Source organism: Bidens hawaiensis, unplaced genomic scaffold (genome assembly GCF_021521415.1).
Source record: "Bidens hawaiensis isolate Kalapana, Puna unplaced genomic scaffold, B.hawaiensis_p1.1 tig00042649_1, whole genome shotgun sequence".
Taxonomy (NCBI): domain Eukaryota; kingdom Viridiplantae; phylum Streptophyta; class Magnoliopsida; order Asterales; family Asteraceae; genus Bidens; species Bidens hawaiensis.
This window is the reverse complement of record NW_027497563.1, coordinates 97099-120800: the sequence shown is the minus strand read 5'-3', so window position 1 is coordinate 120800 and position 23702 is coordinate 97099.

Genomic DNA, 23702 nt, shown 5'->3' with positions numbered 1-23702 from the left:
ACTTTAACCGCGTTAACCGGTACATCTGGGGACACTGTTAACCCAGTACTGTACCCGTTCCGGGGGCAATGTTAACCCAGAACACTTCTCCGGACTCAGATTGTGATTTCGTTTAGAGTTCAATGGTCAAAATCATTATTAATCGTTTTTCTCGTTTTGCGTGCCTAGCACGGTTATCCGTTTTTACGTTTCAAAAATGAGTTTGGTCACACACGACCCGAAAATAGTTGTTGACTGATAATTTAGTTAGAGTTGTGAAACTTGAGCTCGGTTTAGACGCCCCGATTGGCCCCGGGACACGTTTCCGTCTTTAGTGCACCGGAAACTGTTAAATCGGACAAAAATTACTCAAATCATCCGAATTATTTTCAGATGATTTATTTTTACTTGTTTAACTCATTTATTTGAAAATAGTTCATTTTTAGGGTTTTTATACACCAGTCAGCTCGCTTAAGCGAACTTCACCGGTTTACGCGTTTTAACTTTAAAAGTTTGATAATTAGCACAAATAATTATCCGTTTAATCTCGGATCTTGAAATTTTGCACCAATCACTTTTTGACAGTGGGGAATTTAATAAAAATATTTACAGAATTAATTTTTATATTTAAAATTTATTTATCTATTTTTAAACACCATTTAAACACTAAATATGTCGTAAATACCAAACGATCTTAGAAAAATCTCAAATTTTTCCTGGATGTCCCCTGCCATCCACATAGTCCCCTGTAATTTCTCCAGAACCAAAATCTTCCTTTACATGCCATTTTCACTAAAACCGAGCTAGAAAACCCTAGAACTCGTTTAACCGAAAAGCATACTTAGAATTCTCCAACTGACCTCAAATTTTGTGTGCGACTTATAAATGATATAAAAAGCTTATCTGCAATTTTCCAGAATTTTTCATGATATTTAACTATTTTTCACCATTTTTGGCCAAAACCGAGCATTAAATTCACCAAATATTCATCCTTTGTCCAAAAATTACCAAAAATTCACAGAACTTATATTTTCATGTGTAGAACATCCCTGTAAACTTTCATGACCCAACTCTAAACCATCAACAATCTGTCCCAAAACACATACACCGAACATAACCGAATATACCTTTCGTTTTCCGCCAGTACAAGCTACAAACTCGTCTTTCCGCCTTATCTACCACTACATACAGAGCCTACAATCATCATACCACAATACCAAGCAAGTTACACTCACGATCAAGTCTCTTACACTATAGTTTCGGTTATTGCTTTTAAAACAAAGATTTAACCGTAAAAATCCGTTTTTGGTCCGTTTAACTCCTTTCTTGGACCAAGATCCCTTATATAACCCGTATACATCACTTGATCATGCAAGAATCGGTTTTCATCTTTGAAACCTCATTTTCTTGCAAACAAACTCAAGAAACGAAGATGAACACGTGAATAACTCGACCATTACCTTGTTTTTCTTGCTAGAACTCTCGGTTTTGGATCATGATCTTGAGAGAGTTGAAGATTGTTGGAGTGTTTGATGAGGAAAAAAGAAAATGAAGTGGGTTTGTGGGGGTGGTGTCCGATCGGCCTCTTGGAGGGGTGGGGTGGGACCCACCTCTTCATTTCTAGCCACAAGTTTGGATTCTCGAAATCCGGATAATGTTTTGGATAATCTGGTTCAGTTCGTTTTTCGGTTAAATGTTTAATTCGGCTTAAAACGAGGCTAAAACGGTCGTTTTTCGTCTTAAAAATGAAATTTATATAAAACCGATTTAAAAACTTTAAAAACTTAAATCATGACATTTATTAACTTAAAACATCATATCATTAATTATCGCGCATCTTTTTCGGCTTGATCGATCATCTCTTGCTCGGTTTGGTATTAAAGGTTTCGTTTAACACACCGACGTACTATTAAATCGAAATCCTTTTTCTGTGCTTTAATCCACTTATCCCGAAGCTTTAATACTTCGTAACATCACTAAATATCATATATCTCGTCTATAATTGAACCCTCGATTCGTTCGGGTTTCAATAACTATCGATCGATTAATCGCATATTCAATGCAATGAATTATATAATCACGTACAATCAGTACAGTGAACCATGTATTCTCGTATAATTACCATGGTAACTCATGTACCCGACATAAAATATGATGTAACTATCGTCTACCGGTTAGGGTATCCCTGGTTTCGTCGGAATCGTTACAAGAACTTCCACTTCGTCATCCACATTAACGAATTAGCTTAATTCGTTACTTTTAACTTAACGAAGTAACTTAACGAATTGCCTTAATTCGTTACTAATACCTTAAAGAATCTCCTTAGTTCGTTACATTTAACTTAACGAATCTCCTTAACGAATTACCTTGATTCGTTATCATTACATTAACGAACTACCTTAACGAATTAACTTAATTCGTTAAATTTTCCATAACGAATTGTGATGTGTTGTAAAACACACTTAATTTCCTTATCGTTTTATCATGATTTAATTGCTTTTAAGTTTAATTATTAAGAGGTTTAGCTTGTTTTTGCTTAATTTTACAAAGATGGATGTTTACTTGTAGGTTATGAGTTTTAATGAATAAAAGTGGCAAGTTTGAAGACTCTAGGGGCTTATTTGAGCAACTTTGAAGACTACAACTCTAGGCCCGACCCAAGCCCACAAGTTAGAAGCCTTACATGCATAATATATTAATTAAACAAAAGAAAAAAGAGCCCATCAATCCCGAAATCAGCACCCAACTAGTAAAAAAATAACCCTAAAAGCTCCCATTCAAGAGGAAAAATTCGTTTTTTGCAATTCTTGAGCCAAGGGAAGAAGAAGGAGGCTAAGGACAGTTGTGGACAGCAGCTACGGGTCATATACATTTATAATCTCAGCCATATAACCCTAAGTAATCATCCATAAACTTTGTCCTTTGTTCAAGAACCCTAACTTGTTAAGTTTAAGCTTTTTGTTAGATCGTTTTGCAAGTAATTTGAAGTTTGACTTGTGTTTGATTGTTCTTGATCATTGAATGAGTTTTATTATGTTTTGGTTGAGTTATTTGATATTTATCTTAACTATATGCTGCTGTCCAAAATCAATGTTAGGCTAAACAAGTTAGTTCTACCTAGGTTAGATGATTGTTGTTAGGTTTTAGTAAGTAGTTTGGATTGTTGATGATCATGGCTTAAATTGTTAATGTAAAGTTTGGTTTAACATCGAATTAGGTTGTGTTTAGTGGCTGTGAATTTGTTAATTACACTTATAAACCTCTTGCTTCAATTAATTGAATGAGTTTTGATTGATTGTTGCTTGTTAGGACTCTTTACTTAGTGTTTAGGGTTTGTTTGCGGGTTGATCAACCGTAAGGTTTAAGTGAGTGTTTTAACTGAGTATAATCAGCGGGTAGACACCTTCCTTGAGACCGAGAGGTGATAGGAAGTAAACTCGTCTCATAGCTTTTACTTGTTAGGATTAGGATCGCGCGAGAGCGGGTTCGGTTCTTGTCGGGTTTGGGTTTGTGAGCGATTAGTTGACCTATTTTAAGTTAAACTGAATTGTTCCTCTATCCTTGGTTGCGTAGTATTTGTCTCCATTAGGGTAGTGTGTCTGTGAGACTGAGAGGAGAGTCGGCATTAGAGCACGTTAACAATTCGTCACCCGGTTTGTTCTTAAAATCAACTAAGAGTTCAATTAATTAAGTTAAGTTTAGTTAATTAATTTAGTTAAAGTAAGTTAGGTTAAGTAGTTAATTATATTAAAAATCATTTAAATATTATTAGGTGAGTCTTGGTTAGGGTTAATTATCATATACGTTTTCAAGTGTCCTTGTGTTCAATACTCGGACTTCCTTAGGTCTATACTATTAGTGATCAGTACACAGTACACTTGCCGGTTGTGTGTGGATTCGTTAGGATTTTCATTTAATAAATTTAAAGCTTAGTTGTGAGTCATTTAGAAAGAGCATCATTATACACACATCAAGTTTTTGGCACCGTTGCCGGGGACACGGTTTGAGGCGTATTGAGAACGACCAGAGTTAGGATTTGCCTATTGTATTTTCGTATATTTAGATTAGATTAGTTATTTTAATTAGTTTAATTTTAGTTTAATTTTATTTTAAGTATTTTATTCTATTTTTATCTGGTGCCCGTGATCCTTTTTCTTTTGAGTGTTCTTTAAAGGAAATATGTTCGGACAAAATGTTGGAACGCCATGGTGCAAAGTGTGTGGCGGAGATCACTAGGTACATGATGCTTATGAGCGAAGGAGGATAGAAACCGAGGCACAAAAGGTTGACTTCGAATCACTTTGGGTGGAACCTCCATACCGTTTCGCATATAATCTGATGGGGAACTTCTTAGGGTATATAGATTCATTGGGAAATATATTAGAGCCTACCCCGGAATTGGAGGCAATAATGGACGATGTACTGCATGCTATTGTGAATGACTCGGCATATGTTCCACCTCCGAGTCAAACGCTTATCAAACCCCTAAATGAGATTGAGGATTCAAGAATAGGGGAAGAGATAGAGGAGGAGCATTTGTACTCATGTGATGAAGAAGGTGAGAATCCACCCGGCCATGAAACAGATCCACTTGGTGCATCACACCTGTCTTGTGAGAATGATATGATTGAGGATTTAGAAGGAGAACACCAAAAGTCTGAACTGATTAAAGAGGCGAATGTGGTTGTCTTGGATATTGGGGGTTGTCATGAAGAGCTTGTGGAGGGTACCTCTATGGAAGTAGATGATGTGCAATTTGACCCGGGTGGTGACATTGAAGGAATAGAAAGATTAATTCTCAGAGAGACACCACAGAAGAGGGAACGTGTATACTTGGATCAAACGAACTTGAAGGTGAGGATTAGACATACGAAACAACATAAAATGTTGACACACAGCAAAGATGACATCCTCCTTCATTACACGACTCGTATAAAGTTTGGTCCGGGTAAGTATAAGTCTTGGTGGTCCGACCCGTTTCAGTTTTTCAATATCTCTTTAAATTTTTCTGGTGAGTTTTTCCCAACTAATAGTAAACGAATAAAACCAAACAGGTCGAGTGGGAAACGGATAAAGGAGAAACCACCTGATTGAAATTGAGATTTGGGGTCAGACTAAGGACCCGTTAAACTAAGCGCTCTCTGGAGGCAGCCCGAGATTTAGAGTTTTGTTTCTTTTATTTTTGTTAATTAAAAATTTAAAAAATCATAAAAATCAAAATAAAAAAAAATTAAAAAAATACAAAAACACAAAAATATGTTTATTTCTTATGTTTTTGTTTTCTGTTTTGTACGCCGCTACATGCGAGCGAGTTTGAGTTATTGCAGGTATTATTATGCGCATGGTAGCTCTGATGGCATTTTTGAACTGGTTCACCCGAGGTTGCGGCCACAAATGAAATGCTATACGGTCGTTCGTTCGAGTCATACACAGCTGATGAAGAATCTGCATCTAAACCAGGGGAGTAACCCGTTCTCTATTTTAATTTCTGTTCTTTCAAGTTTTAATTTTATGCTTTACGTTTTGTTTTTATTTTATTTCTTTTCCTTGTTCTTATCGAGGACGATTTCGTTCTAAGTGTGGGGATGGGAATTTATTTTACTTAGTTGTAGAAAAAAAAATTAAAAAAAAAATAAAAAGTTTTCACTTGTTTTTCATTTTCGTACGTTGTTTATGTTAAAAAAAAAACAAATGTCCTTTGTTTTTAGTTTCTTTTGCATTAAAGTGGGAGATGATGATATTTATCGGAAATCGGTCTTTCAAACTACTAATAATATGAGATAAATAAAACAAAACGCACTTAACTTGGGATGTGTCGGTAGGCTCAGCCTTGAAAATGAAAGGGCAAATTTGATAAAACGGTTAAAACGGAAATCTTTTGTGGGTAAAGCGTTTTGTCCGTGGAAAATAAGCAATGAAAGGTCGGGCCATACTCAAGCCTCAAATTTTGGTATGAAAAAGTGGAAGTATCGTGAGTTTTAAAAATTTGAATACGTTATCATATGATGCTTGGGTAGGTTTAACGTTAGAATATGCCGTGTAGCCTGTGATATAAATCTTAAACTGCTAGTTTAGTGTTTTACACCTCATTGGCGTATGGTTTTATAACCTTAAATCCTGTATTGATGGGATGCTTCGGGTCCAGAGACCATGGGTCTGTATGCAATCTATTCATCTGGGTATTCACAATTCCTAAGTGGGGTTGTGGATATTTAAAATAAAGCCAAAGAGCAAACCCTTATAAGTCTATAAACATGATCACAAAAGTACAAATACACTACAGACTTGATCATCCACGTTGTTAGCCATGTGGGGTCCCCTTGCTCGCGTCTCATTACCATTAAGAAACGGACCACAAGGGACACGCTACATGTAAGCCCTACAGATGAAATTTTGCATACTCACCTATGGTGATGGTTTCGGGGTATTGCTTGATAAAGGGGGTATGTCATGTTGTGGGGAGCACTAGCTATAAATTAATTGAACCTTAATCGTATCTAATAGCTGCTTGGTAGACTTTGATGCTTAAGCTTAGGTGGATAAAAAATACCCTTGATCCTCTTAACTATTCATAAAAAATTTGAGCAACAAAAGTTTTAATTCTGCTAATTTTGAGGTTTAAGTCAAGTTGGGGTGGTCTGGTCCGGTAAAAGCTGAAAATAAGCGGGTGTTAATTGTGTAAACCACTGATTAATATCATTGTCAGATCTTATTTGTCCCGGTAAAGATTAAGGCATGGGTTTAAGTGGACAACAATATCGGTGATCGCGGTTTTTGCGTTTTTCTGAGCTTTAAAAATTAACCTATATGTTTGTGAGACTGTATTTTCCGATTCTGATCCAACTGCATTAGACTTTTTCAGGGACGAAAAAGACTTAAGTGTGGGGATGTTTGATGTGTTGTAAAACACACTTAATTTCCTTATCGTTTTATCATGATTTAATTGCTTTTTAGTTTAATTATTAAGAGGTTTAGCTTGTTTTTGCTTAATTTTACAAAGATGGATGTTTACTTGTAGGTTATGAGTTTTAATGAATAAAAGTGGCAAGTTTGAAGACTCTAGGGGCTTATTTGAGCAACTTTGAAGACTACAACTCAAGGCCCGACCCAAGCCCACAAGTTAGAAGCCTTACATGCATAATATATTAATTAAACAAAAGAAAAAAGAACCCTAACAGCCCATCAATCCCGAAATCAGCCCCCAACTAGTAAAAAAATAACCCTAAAAGCTCCCATTCAAGAGGAAAAATTCGTTTTTTGCAATTCTTGAGCCAAGGGAAGAAGAAGGAGGCTAAGGACAGTTGTGGACAGCAGCTACGGGTCATATACATTCATAATCTCAGCCATATAACCCTAAGTAATCATCCATAAACTTTGTCCTTTGTTCAAGAACCCTAACTTGTTAAGTTTAAGCTTTTTGTTGGATTGTTTTGCAAGTAATTTGAAGTTTGACTTGTGTTTGATTGTTCTTGATCATTGAATGAGTTTTATTATGTTTTGGTTGAGTTATTTGATATTTATCTTAACTATATGCTGCTGTCCAAAATCAATGTTAGGCTAAACAAGTTAGTTCTACCTAGGTTAGATGATTGTTGTTAGGTTTTAGTAAGTAGTTTGGATTGTTGATGATCATGGCTTAAATTGTTAATGTAAAGTTTGGTTTAACATCGAATTAGGTTGTGTTTAGTGGCTGTGAATTTATTAATTACACTTATAAACCTCTTGCTTTAATTAATTGAATGAGTTTTGATTGATTGTTGCTTGTTAGGACTCTTTACTTAGTGTTTAGGGTTTGTTTGCGGGTTGATCAACCGTAAGGTTTAAGTGAGTGTTTTAATTGAATATAATCAGCGGGTAGACACCTTCCTTGAGACCGAGAGGTGATAGGAAGTAAACTCGTCTCATAGCTTTTACTTGTTAGGATTAGGATCGCGCGAGAGCGGGTTCGGTTCTTGTCGGGTTTGGGTTTGTGAGCGATTAGTTGATCTAGTTAAAGTTAAACTGAATTGTTCCTCTATACTTGGTTGCGTAGTATTCGTCTCCATTAGGGTAGTGTGTCGGTGAGACCGAGAGGAGAGTCGGCATTAGAGTACGTTAACAATTCGTCACCCGGTTTGTTCTTAAAATCTACTAAGTGTAGGTTAGGGCTTGTTAGTGAGACCGAGAGGTAATCTAGCTTCCTGAGTGAACCTTAGTTGTGTCATTCTTTAGGAACCGGTGCCATGAGATTCTACAATCCAATAGCTTACTATACCTTCAATATGATTCTTACCTAGGTAGACGTTTTCTCCGATTGCAGTAAAGTTTCCAAGTTTCGTCAAGAGTTTCATTTAATTAAGTTAAGTTTAGTTAATTAATTTAGTTAAAGTAAGTTAGGTTAAGTAGTTAATTATATTAAAAAACATTTAAATATTATTAGGTGAGTCTTGGTTAGGGTTAAGTATCATATATGTTTTCAAGTGTCCTTGTGTTCGATACTCGGACTTCCTTAGGTCTATACTATTAGTGATCAGTACACTTGCCGGTTGTGTGTAGATTCGTTAGGATTTTCGTTTAATAAATTTAAAGCTTAGTTGTGAGTCATTTAGAAAGAGCATCATTATACATACATCAAATTGCTACAGTAATTCGTTAGACTCCTGTAACGAATCAACTACAGTAATATAACGAATTAGTTTGTTGGATTTAAGCTGCTCGCCGGAAAAACGTGATTCGCCGGAAAAATCTGTTACAATGGCCGGAAAAAGTAGATCTGGCCGGAATATGGATTTTTTGAACTTCAACGATGGTGAAATCATCAAAACCACATAATTATCCAACATAAATACATACGGAAACTCGGAATTTCATCTGGAACATGAATCAATCCACCATTCCAACAAATAACCATTGATTCAACACCAATTGAAATAACCCGTAATATGCTCTTCAATGGTGAAACACTCAATTCACCATAATTAACCACCAAAATTCACTGAAACATGCGGATTTCAATAATAAACACAAATCCATCATCCAATAAACTTAACACTCACTAAATCATCATAGACCGAAGCAAACCATAACCATGCTCTTACATGGCAGATTCTTCATTACACCATAAATTAACACCAAATTACACAGGACGCTTCATCTTCCATCAATAAACACGAATTCACAAATAAATCCACCAATACACATTAATTTACTCCAGATCTGATCAAAACCCTAAGAACACAAAGAACACGAAAAACTCATATTCATACCTTAATCAATGCACCGAGAGCAACCGTCTGCTCTGATACCAATTGTTGAAACATTCCAAGATCTAGCCGCGTCGATACACCGATTATACAATATGAACGATTAATACTTTAAATATGGTTTATTGATAAATATGTGATAAATACATTATGGAGAGTAAATACATAATAACTTATGGATCTCACCTATTCTATGTGTGTGATCTCACATAATTATGAGCATGGATTAGTCTATTTATAGCCAATATGCTCCAGTTTGTTAATTTAGTCTAATTCGTTATATCTTCATAACGAATTAGACTCCATTCGTTATGATTCCATAACGAATGATGATAACTTAACGAACTAGCCTCCATTCGTTTTATTACATAACGAATGGGCTTATAAACTTAACGAACCAGCCTAGACATAACGAATGGGCCTCATTCGCTATACAATCCATAGCGAATGTGCCATTTACATTAAATATTCAATCTAGACTATCTATAATTTATTCCATCGCTACGGACACCGAAATCGTGCACTAACAGACTCCCCCTTTTCCGTAGCTATCGAATACTTTATCCTTGAATACTTTAACTGCAAATCACCAGTCACAAACCATGCACTAACAGTTACTAAATGTTTTATGGTGGTAACTATCAAGTAACTAAAAGTTTATTGCATCGGATGAAGATCAAGTCGTGATGCGAACCGAACACAAGACTCATCTTCGTTGCTTCCGCATTTTGTTGAGCTTAAAACCATATTTACAGATGTTAAATGTTGTTAAGCTTCTATTACTTATGATGGTCAAGTTTAATATAAAAAAAAGAATAGATGTATATTTTCTGTCTATTTAAGGTTACTAGTTTAAGGGTATTACAATTTTGCTTCATAAAGAGTTTCAGTAATATTTAGCTCTTCTTGTTTTTTGATTGTCCCTCAAGACATGTTATGACAATCCTGTTGTTCTTTCTGATAACATCCAATTTATTGAACTCTAGAGCATAACAAATGGGATGAGTCACACGTAATATCTCTTATGATAATCAATAACTCATTTAAATATATGTTATCACTAGAGTTATTCTAGATTAAGCTTTTCCTAATACTAATAATAAATATTTCATAAGATGCATGCATTCATTCTAAATTCTAATTATAAGGTTAATTGGTATCTTTGAATACATCATGATATACAATACCATTACTCATAAAATTAAGGGCTCACACATGAAAATAAACAATTTCCATTACATTACATACTAAATCTGTTCAATAGTACAATTTGACGCCTTAAGAGTCAACTATAACACTGAGAAGTATCAAAGAAAAATGAATATGTTGATCAGTAACATATGTACAACAAAAGAAATGTATGATACTGGAAAATAAGATGTTGTTTAACTCACTACCACTAAAACCTAAAGAGGATAATTCTAAAGTTCATAGACAAAGTTTAACGCCCTGCTCTTGAGTTTTTTAACCAAGGAAAGAAAAGGAAAGGAGAGGGAAGGATAAGAAAGGGAAGGGAATGAATTTTTTTTAAAAAGATGTGTTTTTGAGTTGGAAGGAAATTAGAGGAAATGAAAGGATAACTATGTTCTTAAGTTGGATGGAAAGAAAAGGAAAATAACACTTTTACAATTTTACCCCTCATCCTTTATAAGCAATCATCTCCAAAACAAATAAACACTTTTAATAAGCAATCGTCTCCAAAAAATAACCAACTAGTTTTAACAAGAAATGCAACCAACTAGTTCCAAAAAAGTTCAACTCGGTTTCCAAAATAAAACATGTTTAATCAAAAGTTTCAAAACAAAAGTTTCAAATCTCATTCTCATGCTCCCATTATTCTACGTAACATATTCACCCGCTTGTTAAGAGGACAACCAAAAAGTGCCTGTGCTTTTTCCGGGCGCTCAACCAAAAAAAAATACGCATCAAAGATTTCCTCCTCTGACACTATGCCCATAATCTCCAACTCTTTGTAGATTTCCTCCTCTGAGTAAACACGTGCACGAGAACCTTCCATTACCTTGCATAAATCCTAAAATAGTAACTAACAACATGTATTAGGCAACGAAATCATGTGAAGATAAATATATAAATGTTAGAAAAAAAAGTAATATTAAAATTTGATTTAATACCTTTGTGCTTTTACCAATAGCATCAGCAACATTGTTAATTGAACTCATAAGTGTAGTTGTAAATTCATCATCCTTCTCAAGCTTTCTTTTCTTACTCTTCGAAAAACTTGGATACTTGGCTTGCGAATCAGGAGTCTCTGATACAACATGAATGTCGTCTGCACTAGTAATATCGTTGGTTTCCACCATTTAATCAATCTCATCAATTGTTTCCGATGTATATTTCGGTCTCTTGTTTCTCTCTTTTGCAGTTTCTGCTCTAGCACTTGTAACTCTATCTTTGGCAAACAACTCTAGCATATCATGGTAATGAAGAAGTGGTTTATCCCTCCATTTTGCAGCTCCGGGACTCTTCTGTTTACAAAATCATAAAAATTACAGATAAATGATAATTAAAAAAAATTAATGTCCAACTATATGCAAGGTGTACCTTGATCAATTTTTCCCAGACTTCTTCCTCTGCACCAAGTAATTTGGTGCTCGGATCCCATGAAAAACCACTCATTGAATTCCCTTTAAGAACATCATAGAACTTAGAAAAATGCTCTTTGAGTGTTTTTAGTATATTCTTTAGATGGCCTTTTGTGAGGTCCGATCCAAAAGCTTTGCTTAGTTCCTCCACCATGTTGGTGTAAGCTTAGGGAGTAAACGTGCCATCAATTCTATTACCGTTGTCTTTCTCCGTAATCATTGCCTGCAAAAATGTGGCGTCCATTGCAGTTGTCCAATGAAATCTTGTGGACGTTCCATCTTTTTTGCTCATGGCTAATTTCTGCATAAATATATGAGAGTTTATTCACAAATATGTATTATTAGTAAAATATCTAACATAAACACTCATTATAAGAAGCAAATATATGCTAAAGTGTAAAACTAGCAAATCCATATGCTAATAACAGCCAAATATAAAAATCTCATAAAGAAACTGAATTATCACTAACATTTTAATAAAGAAACTGAATAACAGTGAGTTTCCAAAGGCCCAACAATATCTATGATTAACAAATTTCAAGTTTCAAAAACTCCAAAATAGCTTATAATTAATTAGACATGTTAATTTCTTTGTTTGGATGCGACAAATATTGACTCCATATTTCATTTGCTATAGACTCTCTTATTTGTTCCCCTCTATCATCCAAGGCTCTTGGAGCATGATCCTCTACATCTTGTGTGGCATTTAACACCTCTTGTGTAACTTCATCTTCAAGTTCTCGATCACGATCAACTTCAAGTAGATAATTATAATGATTGCAACAAGCCAAAAATATTTGTGATTTTTTTTCACATGAGTAGAACGGCTCGGTTGTACTTCTAATTATTGGAAATCTTCTCTTTAAAACGCCAAACGCCCTTTCAGTAGAGTTTCTTAGTGATGCATGTCGAAGGTTAAACATTTCTCTTGGAAATCGAGGTGCACGTTTTGAGTATTCCTTCAAATGATACCTAACACCTCTATAAGGTGCTATGAGTCTACTTTTGAGTGGTAGACCGCCATCCACTAAATATAATTTACCACCTGGAGTATTTAATTTATCTTCCCTAGTATGTGCATCTTTTAAGACTCTTGAATCAGACGTTGTGCCTTCCCATCCACTTGAAATATATGTGAACTTCAAATCAAATGTGCAAGCAGCTAATACATTGATAGTTGGATATCCTTTCCGACCTCGATATCTCAGAGCATCTTTACTAGGTACTTTCACACGAATATGTGTTCCATCAATTGCTCCTATACAATCCTTAAAAAATGGATAAAATCTTCTCTTCTCTTGAATTTGTTTTTGCACAGTATCACCGGTAGGTTGAATAAGTGATGTGCGAAAATATATATATAAATAAAACACAAGTCGCAACTAAGCTTTAAAAACCAAACAATCTATCCTAGTTCACACAAACGGCAAGTGTACCGGTCGCGTATAGCACAGATGAGGAAAGTCCGGATATCGAACTCGACCATCGGGATTTCAACTTTCCCGGGAATAACCTCAACTGTGAGTTATACAGTAAAACCTTATCCCCACACTTGAACTGCTTATTACCCTTCAATTTCCTGTCATGCAGTTCCTTCGTATGCTCCTTATACCGAAATGATTGTGCATATGCGTGATCCCGGAGCTCCTCTAATTCGTGTAATTGATGGAAAAGATTACCCTCTGCGGCGGGTAAATCAAAATTAACCCTTTGAAGGGCCCATGAAGCGCGGTGTTCCAATTCAAAAGGAAGATGACAGGCCTTCCCATAAATCATCTGAAATGGTGTGGAACCAGTCGGAGTCTTGTAGGCTGTACGGAAGGCCCACAGAGCGTCATCTAATTTGTCGGACCAATACCGACGATTTGAACCAACCTTTTTCTCGAGAATACGTTTGATTCCCCAATTACTCACTTCTACTTTCCCACTAGTCTGTGGGTGGTAGGCGGTCGCAAGCCGATGGGTAACCCCATAACGCTTCAACGCCTTATCCATCTGCGAGTTGCAAAAGTGAGTACCTCGATCATTGATCAAGGCTTTCGGGACTCCAAAACGAGCAAATAGACTTTTTAGAAAATGAACTACCACTCGGGCATCATTAGTAGGTAGAGCTTTGGCCTCAACCCACTTAGACACGTAATCGACGGCCACGAGTATGTATTTGTTTCCACGCGAAGATGGAAACGGTCCCACGAAATCAATACCCCATATATCAAAAACCTCACAAACTTGAATGGCATTCTGGGGATTTCGTTTCGCGAAGAAATGTTGCCGACACGCTGGCAACGATCACAACTCTTAACGAACAGATGAGCATCCTTAAAGATAGACAGCTAGTAAAAACCAGAATCAAAGACTTTTTTGCCGTAGAACTCACACTGTGGTGACCTCCAGTCGGTCCCACATGACAATGGCTCAAAATTTGCCATCCTTCCTTGACGTATACACACCTTCTAATAAGCTAATCAGCACCAATGTGGAAAAGATATGGATCGTCCCAAAGGTAAAATTTGATTTCAGCAAAGAATTTCTTCTTTTGCTGGTAAGGCATCTTTGGGAGGTATCCGTCAGCAAGATAGTTCGCGAAATCAGCAAACCATGGAAAACCTTCCTCCTGTGCAGTAACAAACATCAGACTCTCCGTAAGAAAACGATCGTCGATCCAACTCCCGAATTTCCTAAATCAACTCCCTCTAGACGTGAAAGGTGATCAGCCGCCACATTCTCGGCCCCCTTTTTATCATGGATCTCTATATCGAACTCTTAAAGCAACAGGATCCATCGGATAAGACGAGGCTTAGCATCCTTCTTGCTGAAAAGATATCTAATAGCGGCATGATCCGTATAAACAATCGTTTTGGACAAAACCAGATAGGACCTAAATTTGTCGAAAGCGAACACCACAGCTAAAAGCTCTTTTTCGGTGGTGGTATAGCTTTCCTGTGCGCCATTTAAGGTCCGGCTTTCATAGTAGATCGAATGGAAATGTTTATCCTTCCGTTGTCCAAGAACCGCTCCGTCGCTCGCGTCACACATCAACTCGAATGGTAACGACCAGTCGGGAGCAACCATGATTGAGGCGTTAACTAGGTTGTCTTTTAGAAGATCAAACGCCTCGATACACTGCTTAGAAAAAAAAATGGAGCATCCTTCTCCAAAAGTTTGGTCATGGGTCTCGCGATTTTAGAAAAATCTTTGATGAACCGGCGGTAGAACCCGGCATGACCTAGAAAGCTACGAATTGATCTCACAGAAGTAGGCGGGGGGGAGATTAGAAATGGTCTCGACCTTTGCCCGGTCAACCTCTATCCCCGCACTTGAGATTCGATGACCTAGAACAATGCCCTCGCGAACCATGAAATGACATTTTTCCCAGTTAAGGACTAGATTGGTGTCAACGCAGCGGGACATCATCCTCTCGAGATTTGATAAACAATGATCGAAGGAACTCCCAAATACGGAAAAATCGTCCATGAACACCTCCATGGAGTCCTCGATCATATCATGGAAAATGGCCACCATACACCTCTGGAATGTGGCCGGAGCGTTACAAAGTCCGAACGGCATACGTTTGTAAGCAAACGTTCCGTAAGGGCAGGTGAAAGTGGTTTTCTCCTGGTCGTCGGGAGTTATCGAAACCTGGAAGTACCCGGAGAAACCATCTAGGAAGCAGTAGTACTGCTGACCTGCTAAACGCTCTAAGATCTGATCAATGAATGGGAGAGGAAAGTGGTCTTTCCTGGTGGCATCATTCAATCGGCGATAGTCAATGCAGACTCGCCATCCCGTCACAGTCCTCGTGGGAATAAGCTCGTTCCTCTCGTTGGTGACGATAGTCATGCCACCCTTTTTAGGAACCACTTGGACTGGACTTACCCAAGCACTATCAGAAATGGGGAAAATGATCCCCGCATCAAGGAGTTTAATGATCTCCTTCTTTACGACCTCTTGCATTTTCGGATTAAGCCGCCGTTGCGGCTGGACGACAGTTTTGAAATTTTCCTCCATGAGGATTTTATGAGTGCAGAACGAAGGGTTTATACCCTTGATGTCGATAATCTTCCAAGCAATAGCCTCCTTGTGCTCTCGTAGCACCCTCAACAACTTCTCCTTCTCGACCTCGGTCAACGCAGATGCAATGATAACCGGAAGCTTCCTCTCTTCATCTAAAAATGCATACTCAAGGTGGGAAGGTAAATCCTTAAGCTCTAAGGAAAGAGGAGGACTCTCGACCGAAGGTCGGTCCATCGGATCGTCTCGTACGATCTCAGCAGACACGCCAGATTCAGGGGTATGCGACTCGGTGTCGTCATTTAAGGACTGATTGGTTACGGCAACCATTTCAATCTCCGGAATCTCCCTATCGAGAATCTGGGTGTCGGAGGCAGATCCTCCACAAATTTCACTGAGAAACTCCCCGACATGCTCCATGATGGTATCAATGAAGTATAAGGAGTCATCAACAGACTTGGGGTGTTTCAGTGACTGTCGAACGTCAAAGGTGACGTTCTCATCTCCAACTCTTAAGATTAATTTACCCTCGCAGACATCGATCAATGCCTGTGCAGTGGCAGGGAATGGCCGGCCCAAGATGAGTGGGACACTATCGTCATCGTTCATGTCCAGATGACAAAGTCCACCGGGAAGATGAACTTGTCGACACGAACAAGCATGTTCTCGACCACCCCTCGGGGGTATTTCACAGAACGATCAGCAAGCTGGATACTCATACGGGTAGGCCTCGGTTCGCCTAGTCCCAACTTACGATACACGGAATACGGCATGAGATTAATACTGGCACCAAGATCTGCCAACGCATGGACGACCGTATTATCACTCAAGATGTAGGGAATTGTGAAACTCCCAGGATCGGACATCTTTTCTGGTAACTTTCCCTGCAAGACTGTAGAGCAACCTGCACTCAGAGGAATGGAAGAGACTTCGACTAACTTCTCTTTGTTTGAAAGAATATCCTTAAGAAACTTTGCGTATTTGGGCATTTGCGTAAGTGCCTCAAGGAAAGGAATATTAAGATGAAGTTGCTTCAGAAGATCAAGAAATTTGGAGTTATCCTCCTCGTCTCTATCCCTACGGACTCTCCCAAGAAATGGGAGTCTAGGTTTGTAGACTCTCGGTGGTGTGCTGGGTAGTGGTTGGTTCTCGGCCTGAGCTAAACTTCCGGGGCTGTGCCTCTGATGCACCTTGGCCGGTGGAGACTCCAACTGAATCTCTTCGCCTACCTGCTCCTCTACATCTACCGCAGGCTCGTTAACGACTCCTCTCGTCGCCTCTTGAATCACGGGATCGCTACGTGCCCCTGCACCGCTCCTTGTTGTCACAGCCTTTGCAAACGCCTTCGGATTTTGTTCAGTGTTACTTGGAAGTGTACCTGGCGACCTCTCATTTAGACGACTTGCTATCTCTCCCATCTGACGCTCAAGATTTTGAATTGACGCTCCTTGATTTCTCATGAATGACTCGTGCTCCCGGAATTTCTCTTGAGTTTCTTTGTGACGGGAGTCCTCTCGAGTCATGAGTTGTGACAGCATCTGTGTCTGCTGTGCCATCATCTCCTCTAACGTGGGCTTCTTCTCCCCACTACTCGGTCCCTCACCGGAATCCTAGAATAGGCTCTAACGTTGCTGGAAGCCGGACTGATTTCCGTTCCTCCTGTTGGAATTTTGGTTACCTCTCCACCCCGAATTATAAGAATTGAAAGAATGTTGATTTCGGTTTGGATTATTAACGAAGTCGACTGCCTCTTCCTGGAAACCTACGGGGCACTGAACAGTATCATGTCCCCCTCTACAGATCTCGCATAACTTACTTTTCACCTGCAAGTCCTTCACGATCTTTGCTAACGCTTCAATTTGTGCCGCAAGTGCGGTGCTCGTGTCGACCGAATGCATGCCGCGTGATAGGTTATCGACGGTTTTGGTACTCTTAACTGGTGGTCGCTGGTATCCACTCATGGCTAAACCGTTAAACAAGGCAATGCACTCATCCGTATCCTTCGTTGTCAGTAGGTTACTTCCTGCAGCTGTGTCGAGCATACTCTGAGTTGCGTACGTCACTCCGTTGTAGAACTTCTCAACAACCGCCCAGTCTTGTAGGCCGTGGTTTGGACATTACGCAAGTAGATTTTTGAACCTTTCCCACGCCTCGTAGAAGCTCTCGGTGTCCTCCATCTGGAAAGAATGAATTTGGTTACGCAAACGAGCGGCCTTAGCCGGAGGATCGTATTTTTCAAGAAATTGGGTCTGCATGGCAGCCCAAGTAGCAATGGATCCCTGTGGGAGGGACTCAAGCCACATACTCGCATGATCAACGAGTGAGAATGGAAAGATTCGGAGTTTGATGGCGTCTTCGGATACGCCGGCAAGATGAAACGTGTCGCAAATTCGTGTGATGCGAGTGATATGAGCATGTGGGTTCTCATGGAGTAACCCATGAAATTGAGCAGAATGAGCAATCGTGTTCAGAACATTAGATGGAATCTGCCAAGTCGTTTGAACTCCTATAGCTGGTGGAGCAATGCTGGATCTCGCGCCAGCATCGACCGGACGGGCCCGGTCTGCAACTGTCCTCCTCGGTGGTGGATTCGCATCGCCCATAGTCCTATCCCTAATGACGGGTTCAGAAAAAGTAGGAGAAGAGAACGTATTACCGACGGATGTAGATGGACTGGAAGACGGTTTGGTACGACGTCTCTCAAGAAGCTCTCTCTCTGGTTCGGGAAATCCTTCAACTTCTGGTGGTCCTAGAGATCGAGTACGTCGCATACAACTATTAAAATAAATAAAAGAAATTATAATTAGCTAAACTATTTTAAACTAACAAACAAAACAAATAAGAAAGACAAGTAGTAAACAAGGCAAGTCCTAACTCGAGTCGTTCTTAATACGCCTCAAACTGTGTCCCCAGCAGCGGCGCCAAAAACTTGATGTGCGAAAATATATATATAAATAAAACACAAGTCGCAACTAAGCTTTAAAAACCAAACAATCTATCCTAGTTCACACAAACGGCAAGTGTACCGGTTGCGTATAGCACAGATGAGGAAAGTCCGGATATCGAACTCGAAGACACGTGAAAACGTTTATAATCACTAAACTCTAACCAAGACTCACCAAAATATTATATTGATTTATTTTAGAATTGATTTAATTTAACTACTTAACTTAACTAAATGAAAACTTTTGACAACACTTCGGAAACTTTGACTGCAATGATAAAAACGTCTACCTAGGTAAGAATCATATTGAAGGAGATGACAAGACAATGGATTGAAAACTCTCACGACACCGGTTCTAAAGGATGACAAAACTAAGGTTCGCTCAAGAAGATCAGATCACCTCTCGGTCTCACTAACAAACTCTAACTTATCTTAGTTGATTTTAAGAACAAACCGGGAAAACAAATTATTAACGTGTTCTAATGCCGACTCACCTCTCGGTCTCACCGACACACTAGCCTAATGGAAACGAATACTACGCAACCAAGGATAGAGGAACAATTCAACTTAACTTAAACTAGACCAACTAATCGCTCAAACACCCAAACCCAACAAGAACAAAACCCGCTCTCGCGCGATCTTAATTCTAACGAGTAAAAGTAATGAGACGAGTATACTTCTTATCACCTCTCGGTCTCTAAGAATGTGCTTCAAAACTGATTTTATTTAATTAATTTACCCACTTATCCCTACGGTTGTACACCCCGCAAACAAACCCTAAACACAAAGTAAAGAGCCTTAAACATGAAACAACTAATCAAAACCGATTCAATTAATTAAAGCACGAGGTTATTAGGTATAATCAAACAAAACACAGCCACCAAACACAATCTAATTTACTATTAAATCAAACTTTACATTAACAATTTAAGCCATGATCATTAACAATCCATATTACTAGTCAAAACCTAACAATATTCATCAAACCTAGGTAGAACAAACAAGATTAGCTACTCATTAATTTTGGACAGCCATTAACATTCAAGTAAATCATCATAAACATCATCATAAACATAATCAAACTCATTCAAGATCCAAGAATAACTAAATCAAAGTCAAACAATCAATTACTTGCAAAACAATCCAAAGAAAAGGATCAATTCAACTAGTTAGGGTTCTTGAACAATAAACAAAGTTTAAAGAGATTACTTAGGGTTATATGGCTGAGATTATGAATGTATTTGATGCCTAGCAGCTGCACAAGAGTCTCCTTGGTGTTCTTCTTCCTCTCCAGCCGTCACAACAGCCGCCACTTAGCTTTTTTTTTCTTTTCTTCTTTGCTGCAGTTCCGATCGGAACTAGTGAAGAAGTTAGGGTTCTTTTATTTTCGGGTTTCTTGGCTGGATAATGGCTGAAAACTCAATTAATTATCTTAATATAATATTATACAAGGCTTCTAACTTGTGGGCTTGGGTTGGGCCTTGAGTTGTAGCTTTAAAACTTGACCAACAAGGCCTCTAGAATCTTCCAAATTAACTCTTTTTTCACCATCTTTCATAAACCTACAATTAACATTTAAACTTTGTAAATTATTGCACTTAACCCCCAATACTTTCATAAAATAAGCAATTAAGCATAAAAACCATGATAAAATCATAAGGAAAGTAAGTGTGTTTTACTACACATCAATAAGATACTGGTCTTCTAATGATATAATTGCATTTAAGACTCTATGAAAATGCACGCTTGTTGCTGACCCAGATCGATAATAAAACCAATAGACGAAATGATTTCTAAAATCATTTCCAATTATATGCAAAAATATTGAAACTTGTTCTTCAATAGTCATACGTTGAGTTGATCGGAGACCACCATCACTTTCTAACTTTTGACATAATATCATAAATGCGTTCTCACTCATACGAATTATTTGTCGACATTTTCCACCTGTTGAAAGTTCATGCAACATCTCTTCACGTACTCATCGTCGATGTAACATCTCTTCTACCCTAACACGATTTCCACTACGATGTGTACGATGTGCCATAAGAGCTACCACTAGACAAACCAAATGAATGACAGCTAAATGGTGTCGTCTCACCGCAAGAAATAGGTTATCGTCCATTATAAAAACAAGATCAAAACCTGTTTCAGTATAGCATATTTCTATGTAAACCATTTTAATATGATAAAATAAACAAGTTCTAAATTAATAGATAGCATGATCGGCTAAGCAAGAAGGAATTCGTAAAGTGGCGTCCTATTTTCGAAAATAAATTGTTATTTTGCTTGCTTAGAATGTATGACAATTGTCATCCTGATTCCTTTTCTTGTGAGATTTGCTTACTGTTTTGTATATATGAATCACTTATCTTGAAAAGTGTTTAAATTCAATGCTTCTTTAATCGTCTAGGATTGGACTCCAAAATCGACTGTCAATATTATCATAATATTAAATCATACTTAGGCGGCTTGATTTTAATATTAAACGAGCTATATTGATTATGCTACCCAAGTAAATAATCAGATGTTAAATAAAAAGTACCAAATCCTAATATGTAGCAATTCAACAACATTATATTATATAATAATAATTGGACTCCAAAATCGACTGTCAATATTATCATAATATTAAATCATACTTAGGCGGCTTGATTTTAATATTAAACGAGCTATATTGATTATGCTACCCAAGTAAATAATCAGATGTTAAATAAAAAGTACCAAATCCTAATATGTAGCAATTCAACAACATTATATTATATAATAATAATTACTAACTACCGATTGAATCTATAATTACCGACGTATCCTCGCAACGGTTATATTAATATTAAAGAACTTTAAGAAAAAAATATAAACTTACCGAAAGGATTCGAGAAAAGCTGTGAGAACTGGTGGAACAAGACAAGAAGATTATGGGTGTTCTTGACCTAATAAGAAATGAAGAATATGAAGGAAAGGCAGAAGAAGATGAGTTTATGAGTTTGATTATGGGTAATATTGTAATTAGATTTTGTTATCCTTAGTATCAGCCCATTTTTGGGAGGATATTTTATTGGAAAAATACATCAATTTAATCCCTCCTAACTCCTCCTACTCCTTTCCTTTTCATCCTAAAAAAACTCAAGAACGCCCATTTTTTTAACTATCCTTAGTTTTTCTTTCCTTTCCCTCCTTTAAAAACACAGGGCGTAAGTATATTACTTCCAACTTTAAGTTCTTTAAGGAGAAGTCTCATTGCAAAAATATGTCATTAGATTAGGCATAAGGAACAAGACTATCCATTATTCAAACGAATGTATGGCTAAAACAGTAGTCATATATTAATGATATTTAAGTACGCTAAACCTATTATTTTAATTAACACATGATAGGTTGAGTCTAGTTCTATAGGTTTCTTCACCGAAATCAACAAATAACCAACATGAATGTTAGTGATAAAATTTAAATGTTAAGGCTATTATAACCATAATAGAATGTCTTCTAATTACGCTTTATGAAACCTTACGGATCCTTAAGATTAATAGGAAATCAATACTTAAGCTATATTATGACAGTTGTGAGGTTTAGATAGCCAACATAAAGTCACTCTTACCTTAAACTCTCATATTATTTGTTATCAATATCTGGATAAAAACATTTAGAAGATAAAACTAGATGATACTATACAGTTTCACAACTTTTGTTATCATGCAAATGAGAATTTAACAAAAGAAAAATTAGACATAAATTTCATCCATTAAAACCAAATTTCATGAAAATTTATGAAATGGTTGATGAGGATAATTTTTCATCTAATTTCGTTCTCAGTGATTTAAAATCATGTGTTAGATGCCTTAAACAACTTAAGGAATAAGTATGAGTCTACCAAAAGTTTTTTTTAACTGATATTCTTAGAACTTATTCCAAAAGGAATATTAAGACATAATTCATATATCATCTAAAGACTATCCACTTGTATCAACTAGGTCTTATGTCCACGGTCTTAAAGAGATCATTCATATATACTTAATACAATTTCTTCTAAAAATGTCCTTATGTTTCTTATGACATCTGGACATTAAGAAAATCAAATCACATTAATTCTAAGATGTATATGACATGTTCCCACATCATATACATCACTGAAACTTCTCGTGTAGCTTTCATAGAGATATCAAATATCAGTGTGAGCATTAAGTGTCTTAATTATAACATGCAATATTTTCAAGAGGTTGGTAGTGAAAACTTGATAGCATCTCAATTTACACCTCTTATACAAGACACTGTTCCATCTTGACACTGTTCCATCAAAACTTATCTCATTAGAATCCAATGCTACTGTTACAAAAGTTTCACTGTTACTTAAATGTGGGCATAATCAAATTTACAAAACTAAAGTAATCCTCAAACAAGGGGATCTACAACGACTAACGTCATTCACTTGTTTATCTATCAGAATCTATTGGTCATTAAATATTAACTATAAGCACGAAAATTTCCTAAATGTTTCTAAGGCCAGTGGGAGCAGTATGACTTGTCAGAAGAACAAGAGGCAGGGGAAGAGAGTCATTAACTTTTACACTAACTACACCTCTTGTACACCATAATGCACCAACTCTTACACACTTAGAATCCTAAAAATGATAGCAAAGTAACCAAGAGCTAATCCATAATTTTGAAACTTCAAATAAACTTAATAATCAACTTACAAGGTCATATAGGTTTTAAAACCTACTAACCTTGATGATTATATAACTTCTCTAACTAAAGTTAAAATGGATGTTGTAAAGTTTACAGATACTATCTGTTATAATTTATCCATTAGCGTCAATCAATTTTCCAAATGGAATAAAGCTATTATTAGCAACATTGACTCCATAAGTCAGCATAACATTTTAAGATTTGGTTGAATCACTTAAGAGTGCTCATAACTAAACT